A 14423-nucleotide genomic window follows, 5' to 3' on the forward strand; every position below is an offset into this window, starting at 1 on the left:
TTATTGTGTAATCCCTTGATTTACTTATTTTGGTTGTTTGTCAAAGATTTCCCTATTTATTGTCTAATGTACCTAGACATATAATCTAATGTATCTAGTCATAGTATAATGTTTACTTTGTACTATAAATAGTCTTGTATACTCTTCAATATAATCAAGCTTTTCAACATTTTCTTTCTCATAACTCTATTAAACCGATTTTGGATTTCAACTATTACCTGTACCTAGACATATAATCTAATGTATCTAGTCATAGTATAATGTTTACTTATGTACTATAAATAGTCTTGTATACTCTTCAATATAATCAAGCTTTTCAACATTTTCTTTCTCATAACTCTATCAAACCGATTTTGGATTTCAACCATTACCTTAACCTTTTGGTTGAGTTGGTATAGGTATATCAAAAGTATATATTGTTAATTCCTCAATATTACTCTCATGATTATATTTTACACGGCCATATGAGTAAAAATAAAACTCTTCGATACACTTAAATTTAGTTTTGCATAAGACATGTAAGAATATTTGAAAACTCTTGCAAAAGGAGAGTAATCATATAACAAATGGAGGTTGTGGAGCTATTGAGGGGGTAGGATAGGAACAATGGATCGGATTTGGGTCGAGGGGAGCTTCCCCCGCATCCACCCGCTCCACCCGTTACCCACAAAACCCATCACCCGCATTCGATCCATCCGTCATCCGCGGATGAAACGAGTGGATCGGATGCTTAGCGGTGATTCCTATTCTAACTATTTAATACATTATATATTTATATTATAAAAAAATCTTTTAGCAAATTTTAAACTTGAATATTAAACCGTTAATTAGCTTCCAAAATCCCAAACTATAACAATAATCACAAAACCAATCATGAACTTGCGTGTTTCTTTAGCAAACTATAGCAATAATCTCAATTCAAAATCATGAATTACAACAATATTAGAATATAAAATCACGAACAAAACATGTTTCAATCCTCACATAAACCCTAACGTTTTTCTTTAGCCAACAAAACTTAGATCCTAACATTTTCCTTTTGTTAAATTAAAATAGAAAGAAAAACCCAAAAATTTGAACAAAGTTAAAGGTCTTCAGTGGAGTTTCAGTGAGGAAAGAGAGTGAGGGACTGAGTTTCAATGGTATTTTAGTGGAGTTTCAAATCTTTCAGTGGAGTTTTAGTGAGACAGTGAGGATAGAGAGAGCGAAAGGGGGTGGCGTAAAGATACAGAGGAACATTTGGGTTAGGGTTTGTGAAATTAGGGAGGCCTTTTATATTTTTTTAAAAAAAAATTTAATAATTTTTAGAAATAATTTGAAATATATAAACGTACTACTATAAGGTTAAAAAAAATCTGAAAAAAATAAATTATATGTATACATAAATGTATTCGGGTGGATGACGGGTCGGGTGATAAACGGATGACGGATCAGGTGACGGATGTAATGGAGCCCCACTCGAATCTGACCCGATCCGTCACCCGCCCTTCATCCGTTTAACGCGGATTTTTTTCCATTTATTTATATCGGGTGGATCAAATTTGCAGATATCCATTTAGAATCGCTATCCCTAGGGTGGGGATTAGAACTTGTAAAATCAAGAGAGTCAATCTATTGAAATCCTCTTGCAATCTATGCAAGAAAATAGCCAAAGTACAAATGATTTTTGGTATGTTAAAAAAAAAGAAAAAACATATATGGACAAGGGCTTGAGACATAGTTGGGCCAAACTTGGGTCCGATTACAATAATGTACGTGCATGCTAGATTAGAAGGAAATGAAGCAAACAATTCAAGAATGCATCGTTGATTCTGTTAAATATGGGTCTGGGTCGCACCTGCAAATCAAGAGAGAGTCCATTTCACAAGACCAAAAGAGGTTTTATCCCAAAATCATATGGCAATAGGAGGAGTAGTCCTTTAGCCTTATAAATTGTTTGACTCTCTCAACTTTTATCAATGCGGGACGCTTAGATGTGTTATTTGGTAGGATATATACTTTAACACCCCCCCCCCACCATATAAGGTCCCTTTAACTCAAGGATCACATGATTCAATTCATTTTGGCCCAGAATACTTAATACATTAAAGGTTCCAAACCATGGGTCTGACAATATACTCAAATCCATTCAAGGTCCCAAATCATGGGCCTGACTCTGATACCATGTTAAATACGGGTGTGGGCCGCATCCGCAAACCAAGAGAGAGTCCATTTCACAAGTTCAAAAGAGGTTCCATCCCAAAACCATAGTCTCTTAGCCTTATAAAGTGATTAACTTTCTCTTCTTCAATCAATGTAGGACATTATATGTGGTGATATTTGAGAAGTCTATTTTTCAACAGATTCACTGATTCTTAAGCAAAATTATGCATTGTTGCTTGTGTATGTGGTTGGGCCACTAGGCTTTTTGGCAAGGTTAGATTTCCTTCTTGTTTGATTTGTCACTAAGAATTATAGAGTACTATGTTGTCTACTTGTCTATGTATATTGTATTCCTATATGTTACTCATATATGATTTGGCCATAAATATTGTACCATCATGACGATTGAGGTTAGTCAATTAAAGTCCTTCACTTACTAATTACTAATTTACTATACCCAGGGGCGATTCTGGGCCGGAGCGAGGTGGTCGACAGAACAGGGCACCCAAATTTGAGGGGCTCCAAAATCTAAATATATGTAATTAAGTTTGGTATAATATCGTGAAATTGCAGTTGGAGTAGTGTATACAAGATCTTGGGTTCGAGCCATGCATGATACAATTTTTTAATTTTTTTGGGAGCTGGACAGCTGGCATTGAATGTACCATTCCTCTAGAAACCTCCAAATACATTGAATGTACCCTCCCTCTAGAAACCTCCGCCCAAACCAGCAAACCCATTCTAATTCCCAAAATTTTTTCCCAAAAATTCAGATATCTTTCTTCCCAAAATTTTTTCAATCTACCATTCTAATTCCCAAAAAAAACTCTATATCTTCCAAAACTCTATAATTTCTTATTTACTTTCTTTTATTATCTTCATTTTCTTCAATTATTCAATTAATTTTCAATTTTTTTCATCTCCCAAAATTATTTTTCCCATATTAATTCATAATTTCAACGGTTAAATCTTCAATTTTAAGATGAAATTAATTATTAAACCGTTGTTAATCTCCCAAATTTTCCTATATATGCATTTTATTCACTCTTTCAATTTTACAAATAAAAAAGAAATCTTTAAGATAATCTTAATTCCAAAATTCTTTGCAAGTATTGTGAGTATAGGCTATAGCTAGTAATCGGAAAAAATTTCATCACAAACCTCTTCGGATTCAACACCGGATACGACTTTTTGTTAAATTTTAATATTTGGGTATGTTGAATTATTTCCTATTGTTTAATTTAAGTGTATTTTTCTGATTTTTATTAATTTTTTTTTGTTGAATTTTGTGGGTGGGAGTAGAAGTTGAACAATCGACGCTTTTGTCATTGGTGAAGACTTTTGATTCGACTCTTGCTGTGTACGAAGGCTTCCGCAATTTAAAACAGGTTAACAGGTTTAATTTTTTTGTTTTTATTTACTTTTTTTTCTTGGGAATTTTTAGTGCATTATTGTTGAATTTGAGGTTAATAATTCCATTGAATTTTGTTGAAGTTGAAATGGCTCGTGTAGTTTACTGTGGAATTTGTTGTTTATTTTTTCATTTGCTCATTTAATTTTATTTTATATTACTGATAGGGTTTTTTTTTTTTTTTTTTTTACACAGATTACAGAGATTGATGATAGAATATTTGATTATACATAGCAATTAGCGATCTTGGATCTGTCGAATTCAATCGTTGGCTTATTATAAGCTATTTCTGGTGATATTTTTCCTCTCTATCAAATATTTTGTGCAATTGTATTTAATATGTTTCGAAAGTATCCATCTGGACATGAAAAACGGAATAAAAAAAAAAAGAAGGAAGATCAATTCATTCAATCACAAAAAGGTGCTTTAGATAAGGTTTTTTTTAAAGTGCCACAATCAAGTGAAAATCTTATTGACTCAGAGTTGTTAGATGAAAATAATGTTGGTGGTGATAATGTTAATGTTGATAATGATAATGTAGATGCGAATAATGCCAATGTTAATGTTGATGATAATAATATTAATGTTGAGCGAGAAGATGTGAATCTGAATAATGTAGATGATTTTGAACAAAATGTGGAAGAAAATTCAGACCATAATATTCACAATGTTGAAGAAAATGATTTTGTTTCTCGTGATATATATGTTCCATCCAAGGATATGGGGAGCTCTTGATCAAAAATCGATTGATATTTTGGCTATCAATGGCCCTAAAAGAGACTTAACCATAGTGAAAGGCCCTAAAGACAAAGTATCTAGGAGATTTACTTCAAATTTGTATGTTAGATATTTGCCTAATGGTGAAACATATGATAGAGATTGGCTTGTTTATTTTAAGAAATTGACAAAGTATTTTGTTTTTGCTGTAAAATCTTCCAAAAGGGTCATGGAAAAGGCAATTTGGTTAATGAAGGATATAATGATTGGTCACATATTAGTCATAGACTTAAAAAACATGAAACAAGTGTTGATCACGTTTTTAACATGGCTGCTTGGTGTGAACTAAGAAATAGATTGAAAAATCATGAAACAATAGACAAAGTTGCCCAAGACCAATTTCAAAAAGAAAAAGAGTATTGGAAAAGTGTCATTATTAATTAGAATAATTGCTATTGTGAAGTTTCTTGGTAAAAATAACCTTGCATTTCGTGGGGAACACGAAAGGTTATATCAAAGTAGCAATGGAAATTTTTTAGGTCTGATTGAAATGTTGGCTGAGTTTGATCCTGTGATTATTGAGCATGTTCATCATATTGAGAATGGAATTATTCATCATCATTATCTTAGCCATGATATTCAGAATGAATTGGTATTCTTACTTGCTTCTAAAATCAATGATGCTATTATGAAAAAAAAATAAAAGAAGTTGATGTTGGATTATACACCTGATGCTAGTCATCAAGAACAAATGACATTAATTTTAAGGTGTGTTGATAAATGTTCAAATTCTTATAAAGTTAAAGAATTTTTCATTGAGTTATTACAAGTTAATGATACTACTGGTCTAGGATTGTTTAAAGTGTCTGAAAATGTGTTAGTAGCTCATGATCTTGACATAGATAATATCAGGGGACAAGGATATGATAATGGTTCTAACATGAAAGGTAAACATCAAGGTGTGCAAAAGAGACTATTGGATTTGAATCCTAGAACTTTTTATTCTCCATGTGGCTGTCATAGTCTTAATTTAGTTTTGTGTGACATTGCAAATGCTTCACCTAAAGCAAGGGAACTCTTTCGAATAGTCCAACACATTTATACTATATTTGTTAGTTCTACCAAGAGATGGCATATTTTAAAAGAAAATGTTAAAGGTTTAACTCTTAAATCATTATCTGCCACTCGATAAAAAGTCGTGTTGAAAGTATCAAAGCAATTAGATTTCAAATAATTGAGATACATGAAGCATTACTTGAAGTAGCTGAAGTAGCTAATGCTGACAATTACCATAAACTTCAAAGTGAAGCTAGATCTTTAGCAAATAATGAGCTTGGTAGTTTGAATTTTTGCTTGCTACAATCATTTGGTATGAAATTTTATGTGTTGTAAACTTTGTTAGTAAACAATTACAATCCCAGGATATGCTGATTGATATTGCCATTAGTGAGATTAAAGGACTGATTTCCTTTTTTAAAAAATATAGAGAGAATGGTTTTTCAAAGGCCATGGATATTGCAAAAAAAAAATTAGCTATTGAAATTGGAATCGATCCTATATTTCCTCAAAGACGTATAATACTTAGAAAAAGACAATTTGATGAAATAGATGGTGATGAAACACTATTATCTCCTAAGGAATCATTTAGAATCCAATATTTTATATACATTGTGGATCAAACTTGTTTCAGGGTTTTCTGATGTCCTGCGGGAGAGTTACAATTCCGAGACTGGAACCGGACGCCTGTACCTGCAAAATAACGGAGACTCCTGAGAGCTCCGCCTCCAACGGTCAAGTTAGTACCTGATTAAGGAGTGATTAATACAGAAATTAAAGTAATGAGATCTCTCTAGGTGAGAGTGCTTAGTGTTGGTAATCTGCGTCGTTAGCGAGATTAGCCGGTTGTTGATGTTCCGTAATAACTCTGTTCTTCTCTGCTTGATTACTTTTTTCCCTCCTTAATTAATGAGGATTAATTGAGTATTTATAGCCTTGAGAAGCGTGCCACTCTCTAGGTTTAAGGTAAACCTAGGGCTGATCGGGCCTCTAGACTGAATTGGGCCTTGATGGCCGGTTTTCCCATTTGGCATGGGTGGACACGTGGCGTGTCTAAATTGGTCCGTAGAGGACGTATCTGTGATTGACACGTGGCAGGCTCCTGTTGGCCTTCGTGAAGGACACGTGGCGGAACCTGGTTGGTCCACTTGTCAGACGGTGATTGGTGGATAAAAATCCCCTAATCATTTGCCCCTCACAGGTGGCACGTGACTGGTCACGTGTCGCCTGTGACAGGTGTCGCACGGTGACAGGCGACGGCCTGTTACAGGTGTCACCTTGCAAACGGCCGAGAGATTTTCCCGCCCAAATTTTGAATTTGGAAGCGACCCTTCGCCTTCTCACCTTGCCTATATAAGGAAGTGCTGACTTCGGTCATTTTCACATTTGAGAACTTTGCGAGAACATTCGGACCCCTGAACTTGCTCTGACATTTCGGACCTTTTCTGCCTACCGCCTGTTCTGACAAGCCGACTGACCCGAACTTCCAGGACTTCATCAACCGTCACTCGTTCAGGTAACTCAGTTCTCTTACTCTTAATTTTCTTTTTATTTTTTGAAATGGCACCATGGAAGCACACGACACGACCTAAGTTAGTGATCAGCCGGTCACCGGGGACGGCTGAATCTAGGACTAGGAGTGCCGCCTGCCCTTTTCTGGACCCATCTTTGCCCTTTATACAAAGTCCGATATGTATCTGTGTCTATGCAGAACGTGATGGCCAGAACGAAACAGACTGCTATGATATCAAACTCAGACGGCTCCTCCCAAAGGGTGCTCCTTAGTGAAACATCTGACCAGGCGCCAGATGTAGAATTGAAACGAGGCGACTGTCAAGCCGACAGTTCTGAGAGAGGGGCCAAGGTGTTCCCTTCCCATCTTACTGTTGACATGTCTAATTTTCCTCCTGCTCCTTCTAAGGGAGAGGAGGCGGGCCCCTCTAGGAGAGGGGAGGAGTCGTCCTCTTCGGACTCGTCAGAGGACGAGTCCGAGTCCAGCTCTTCTGGCCACGGTTCTCCAGGCTCAGAAGATAAACATAGCCGCCTACAAGAGGCGAGACTTTCTCACGCAGTTGAGAAGGGGGACAATTGGGCGGAGCCGTCCGCCTCTTACAGAGAGGAAAACGCCCCCTACTACTGCATGGTACCCCGGGGCCGGATCGCAACCATGCAAGACAACGTGGCGAGCTTTATTGCTAACCACAAAATGGGCCCGGAATTTGTACTGTTTGTGCCGGATCCAGAAGACACTGTCGTCTGGCCGGCTGGTACCAGCTATGGTGACGGCTGCTTTGGCTGCTATGTGGCGGCCATCAAAGCTGGACTGCGCTTCCCATTACATCCGGCTGTTCAGCGGATTTTAGATGGGTATGATCTGGGGTTATGGCAGTTAGCCCCCAACTCTTGGGTAAACGTACTCGGCTATGTGGCCGGGTGCGAAATGTACGGGGTGGAGCCAAGCTTTGAGGCTTTCGCCCACATGAACTATCTCAGCCGGACCCCTAAGTCGGGAGGTACCGGCTGGTACCAACTAACAAGCCATAGGGGTTACCTCATGACGAGAGGTAAGGCGAACAAATGGAAGGATTGGCGGAACACCTTCCTTATTATCGAGGGTTCAGACACGGAGCTGAACAAACGCTTTAACAAGTGGAATAGGGATCCGCCTCTTCTCGCAGGCGGCCGCAGCATGCCGCCTGTTCCCCCAAAGGCTAAAAAAGAGATCCTAGACAAAGGACTCTTCAAAGTAGAGACTAGGGTGAACTCTACTTCAGGGGTACGAGAGCAAGTACCCCTAAACTGCGTCCCGAGCTTCAAGTGGCTCTATGACGAGTACTTTTTGGCCGCCTGTGGCCTCAGCAGTCGGTGCTCTAGAGGTAGCCGGCCTGACAAATACTCTGTTTTTTCACGCCTTGTTTACTTGGGATTTTTACTAACTTTGCTGTTTATTTCTTGCAGCTGACGCCATGAGTAAAATAACAGCATCCAAGACTGCAGCGGCCATATTGCGGGCCTCGCTCATGAAACAGTCGTATGCCGACTCCCCTAACAAGGAGGCACCCTTGGTAAGCTTCGAAAACACTTCCTCTTTTAGTTGTCTTATGCATATACTAACTCTTTTTGTTTTCAGTCTGGTACTCCAAGGGCTTCTTCCTTGCAACAGCCGGACCCCAAGGCCCGGAGGACGACTGTTGCAAGCTCTCCTGGGTCTTCCAGGAAAACAGTGGCGGCTGAGAAGCAGCCGGCCACTTCTTCAAAAACCCAGGCGGGGCCGCCTAGATGTATGGACACTCACTTGTAAAAACCCACCCTTGCTTCCTTCTTGACTAGGTCTAACTTGTTTTTTTTTTTTTTTTTTTTTTTTTTTTTTTCGCTTAATGCAGCCGGCCCCCAGGGACTTGACTTGGTTGAGGTAGCCAAGTCTATGGTTAAAGTAGTTCCTCCATCTGACAGGGAGGCGGTCAGGGGTGCCGGCACCCTTGACCTTGATGGGATTTCAGGGGTCCTTGCTGAGGTATACTTAGCATATTTTTGAGCTTTTGAGTTCCGGGACGCCTGTTATCTTTTTTGTATGGAAACTGACGCCTGTTTTTCTTTGTACTTAGGCCCTGCTCCGAGTCAACAGCCTTCGCAAGCCGATTGATCGGAAAAACAAAGAGGTAAAGGCCGCAAAGGCTATGGCCGCCTCCAGCTGTGATAAGGCAATGTTTCAAATTGCCCAAAATGAAGTACTGACCATTGATCTTCTTTATTATCAGGCGCAGGCTACCGCCGCTGTTCGGGCTCAGTTAGAGGCGGCCCAAAAGAAGGTTGACGAGCTGGAGGCGACCGTCACAAACCTTAAGGCCGAGCTGAAATCTCTTCGCCAAAAAATGCACTCTTACGAAGCCATGGAGAAATCTTTGGCCAACGTAAAAGAACGCCTGGTGAACCAAGAGAAGAGTCTTACCCAAGAGCTCTCGGATAAGGCCGAGCAAGAGAAACAAGAGCTCGTCCGGGAGATGGTGGAAGACTCCGCTCAAATCCAGCGCATGACCTGGGAACGACTGTTCCCCAGTGCCGACTTTGCCTCATGGGAAAGAACGTACCGCCAGTGTTCGGAAATATATAATCAACAGATCCTGGCGGCTGCTGAAGAAGAGGCGTTGGACGGTGCGTTGGAGGAGGAAGAGCCGGTTGTGGCGCTTGTGCCACTTGGGGGTAAGGCATCAAAAGAGGGTGCAGCTAAAGCCGAGTCCAGCAAGAAGAGTGCTGACCAGGCGGCAGCTGCTGATACTGAACTGCCCCCTACTTAAGCTTTTAGTATTTTTGCCGTTTGCTTTGTAATTACCCGGCCAGGGGGCCGGGGTTTTGAATATTCTGCTGGTCTTTAATGGCCGGCTCATTTATCAAATTTTTGTTTTGGTTCAAATTTGTCTAAGTATTTTTAATTTGTTCACTAGACCGACTGTTGTGTATGGCCGAACGTTAAGACAGGTACGAATAGTAAGTATGCCGCCTATGCCCCTGGACGACTGGTGGTCTGTTTCCAGGGTAGATGATCAGTCGGCCATTTATTCAATCGGTATTCGAACTATTTATTCAATTTGTCTGACCAAGTAAATAGAATTACCTAGTCGCCAAGGAATTAAGTAGGAAAACAAGCGGCGGGTACCGGTTGTTTCCCTTTATTGCCAATGTCGGCTTTTAACTCGTAATTTGTTAACCTAGCAAGAGTATTGGTTGAGAGCCTTTGTTTATTAAAAACAAGTGGACGACTCATACCTTTTAGGCTCCATACTAAGTTTGAGTGACTATTAAGTTAACATAGGAGTTACTTAGTCTTCGTCACAATCTAGATTGAGTAGTAGAGGTACCAGGCGGCGTAGGCCGGCTAGACCCCTTGATTCGCCAATGTTTGTTGGCTATTAACTCAATAGGTTACTTAGTAGGAATAGGGGTTCGAGTGCCCTTGTTTGTTTAAAACAGGTGGACGACTCAAACTTTTTAGATTCCATACCAAATTTGAAGGAGTGACTATGAGTTAACGTTGGAGTTACTCAGTCGCCGTCACTTTTGTTTGAGAAGTAGAGGTACCAGGCGGCGTAGGCCGGCTAGACCCCTTGATTCGCTAATGTTTGTTGGCTATTAACTCAAGGGTACCCCTGCATTTATCCCAAGTAATACAGGCGGTCATCTGACTCAGATGTCAACTGCTACCACTGGTTTGGTTAGTGATAGAGTTATCCTTGTCTCAAAAACGGCTACGTGGTTGCCCTTGGGGACAGTCGTATAGGTGCCGTGTAATTAGTTTATAGAACAATGTTCCACCCAAAAGGGAGCTGCTCTCTGCGACGAATTTCATCCGGAGGGATGCCGTCGGACGCCTGCTATGATGTTGGGACAGGTCGTATTAGTTTTGTAGATTTGATCAGGTGGCTTGGCGCCTGGTCTGATCATTCGGCCGGTGGCCTTGGTAAGTTCTTGGTGAACGTAAGTGCTAAGTGAAAGAAGGGTAGCCGCCTGTTAGGCACAGGGTCGGCCAGGCCCTAATATTTTTAGCTAAGTGTTTGAGTAAATACTCAATGGAGAGTAGCCGACTGTAAAGGAACAGACGGCATGCCCCTCAGAAGATAGAGTGAAAAACTCAATGGAGAGTAACAGACTGTAAAGGTACAGACGGCATGCCCCTCAGAAGATAGAGTGAAAAACTCAATGGAGGGTAGCCGACTGTAATGGTACAGACGGCATGCTCCTCGTAAGATAGAGTGAAAAACTCAATGGAGGGTAGCCGACTGTAATGGTACAGACGGCATGCTCCTCGTAATACAAAAATTGAATAGTAAGTGCAAACTTTATTAAGTAGCTCTTTACTTTACATCTTTCAGAAGAAATACTTTTTAAGGTTATCTACATTCCAAGTTCGAGGCAACGGTTGTCCGTCTGGTGTTTCCAGACGGTAGGTACCGTCCCTGACTTCCTCATAGATTCGGTAGGGTCCTTCCCAGTTGGGAGTTAGTTTGCCAGACTCATTAGCCCTACCAACTGCTTCCATTTTTCTAAGTACAAAGTCCCCTACTTTGAGTGGACGCCTGTGTACTTTTTTGTTGTATGATCTAGTCATTCTCAGGCGATAGATCTCATGGCGCAAGACAGCATTGCCCCTCTTTTCAGGAAGTGAGTCTAATGCCAGGCGCATGGCTTCCCAGTTTGCCTCTTCGTCATATAGCATTACTCGAAGAGTCGGCTCGTAGTGTTCTATTGGAAGAACAGCTTCCGCACCATAAGTTAGGAGGAATGGAGTTTCTCCAGTCGCCCCTTTTTCAGTCGTCCTAATGGCCCAGAGAACATGTGGTAGTTCATCCGCCCATAGGCCGCCTGCTCGTTCAATCTTTTTCTTGAGACCGTCTGAGATGATTTTATTAAAGGCTTCTACCTGGCCGTTTGCTTGTGGACGGCCGACAGATGCAAAGTAATGTGCAATTCCTTGGTCTCCCAACCAGCTTTTGAGAACAGGCGTCTCAAATTGGGGACCATTATCAAAAACCATAGACATGGGAACCCCGAACCGAGTGATGACGTTTTTCCAAATGAATGAAATTACATCTTTCGTCTTGATTCCCTTTACAGCCTCCGCCTCTACCCATTTAGTGAAGTAGTCAACGGCAACAAGTATATACCTTCTGCCGCCTGTAGCAGGCGTATATGGACCCAGAATGTCCATGCCCCACTTAGCAAACGGTAGTGGGCTGTGAATGGTAGTGAGGTCAGTAGCCGGACGGTGAATTAATTTGCCAAACCTTTGGCACTTGTCACATTTTTTCACCATCTCCATTGCATCTGCTTCCAAGGTAGGCCAAAAGTAGCCCTGCCGCCTTGCCCTTTGAGCAAGCATCCTACCACCTATATGGGAAGCACAGAAACCAGAGTGAAGATCATCTAGTATCTCTCGTCCCTTTTCAGGAGTAACACACTTTAAGAAGGGTTGAAGGTACCCCCTCTTGTGAAGTTCTCCCTGTATCATTTCAAAACAGGAGGCTCGTTTTTTCAGTGCTGCCGCCTGTTGAGGATCATCCGGTAGTGTACCGTTTGTCAGATATGCCCTGATTGAATCCATCCAGGTTGAGCTTCTGTCTAGGATTCCAATAGGGTTTTCCTCGATGCTTCTCTTCTCCATTACTTCCCAAAAAACAGTTCGAGGAGTATCGGAGGAGGCGGATGATGCTAATTTCGAAAGTGCATCTGCTTGGTTGTTTTCTGATCTCGGCACTTGGATCAGATGGAAATCCTCAAGGGAGCCGACTGCTTGTCGGACCGCCTGTAAATACTTGATCATGGCCGGATGAGTTGCTTCGTATTCGCCATTGTACTGACTCACTATCAATTGTGAATCAGAACAGGCGTCTATTTTTCTTGCCCCTGCCGCCTTGCACATGCGGATCCCGGCTAGTAAAGCTTCATATTCTGCCTCATTGTTTGAAGCCTGAAAACTGAAGCGTAGAGCATACTCGAACCTGTCGCCCTCTGGAGATTGACATACGACGCCTGCTCCACAACCGTTTGAAGTAGAGCTTCCGTCCACATATACCTTCCAGACTTGGTCTGGAACTTGAGAGTCAGGAGGACGAGTCATCTCTACAATAAAGTCAGCAAAGGCTTGCCCCTTCACTGCTTTTCTAGGCTCGAAAGTAACTTCGAGGCTCTGTATTTCTATGGCCCATTTGATCATTCGTCCGGACGACTCCATGGTGGTAAGGGGCCGCTTGATTGGTTGGTCGGTATACACGACGACTGCATGTGCCAAAAAGTAGGGCTTCAATTTTTTAACAGCCATGAAGAGTGCAAGACCAAATTTCTCCACTAGGGGATACCTCAACTCGGCATTTTTCAGTACGTGACTGACAAAGTAGACCGGGAGCTGACAGCCGTCCCTTTCAGCTAGGAGCACAGCGCTTAACGCATGATCAGAGACGGCCAGGTACATGTAGAGATCTTCTTTGGGCAAAGGGCTGACCAGCCTCGGCAAGGAATGCAAGTGAACCTTTAATTTCTGGAAGGCGGCCTCAGCATCCGGCCCCCATTCAAACCTTGCCTTTTTCTTAATTGCCTGGAAAAAGTATAGGCATTTGTCGCCTGATCGGCTTAGGAATCTCCCCAAGGCCGCCAGACAACCTGTTAACTTCTGAACCTCTCGGACGGTACGAGGCGACTGCATGTCAATGACCGCCTGTACCTTCTCAGGGTTTGCCTCTATTCCTCTCTGATTGATAAGGAATCCGAGAAATTTCCCAGACTCAACTCCAAATACACATTTCTTGGGATTGAGCATGACTTGGTGCCGCCTGAGTGTGGCGAAAGTTTCTCGGAGGTCCGTTAGATGATCTTTCTGAAGTTTAGTCTTGACAATCATATCATCAATATATGCCTCGACGTTTCTCCCAATCTGATCAAAGAACACTGTGTTTATCATTCGTTGGAAGGTAGCCGGGGCATTCTTAAGACCAAACGGCATGACCGTGTAACAGTATAACCCCTGATCAGTGACGAAGGCCGTCTTCTCCTGATCTTTCTTCCATAAGGGAATTTGATGGAAACCAGAATAGGCGTCCATAAAACTCATCAAGGCATGGCCGGCTGTTGAGTCGACCAGGTTATCAATTTTAGGCAGAGGGTAACTGTCTTTGGGGCACGCCTTGTTCAAGTCTGTGTAGTCTACACACATTCGCCAGGTGCCATTCGGCTTTTTAACAAGCACCACATTTGCAACCCAATCTGGGAAGTAACATTGCCGAATGAACCCTGCATCAAGTAATTTTTTGACTTCGGCGGCTGCCGCCTGACCTCTTTCTTCACCATGGTTCCGCTTCTTTTGCCGTACCGGCTTCTTTTTCGGATCCACAGCGAGTTTGTGTACTGCCAGATCAGGACTAATGCCTGGCATTTCATGGACTTCAAATGCAAAGATGTCCTTGTATTCTTTCAACAGGTTGTGAAAGTCGTCACCAAGGTTTCTCAGAGCAGTCGTCCCAACTTTGACTGTTCGGTCAGGACGGGAGTCGTCTAATATCAGGTCCGCATGCTCACCAGCCGGCTGAGGGCGGAACTCATCCGGCCGCTC

The sequence above is a fragment of the Chenopodium quinoa genome, unplaced genomic scaffold (genome assembly GCF_001683475.1).
Source record: "Chenopodium quinoa cultivar QQ74 unplaced genomic scaffold, ASM168347v1, whole genome shotgun sequence".
Taxonomy (NCBI): Eukaryota; Viridiplantae; Streptophyta; class Magnoliopsida; order Caryophyllales; family Amaranthaceae; genus Chenopodium; species Chenopodium quinoa.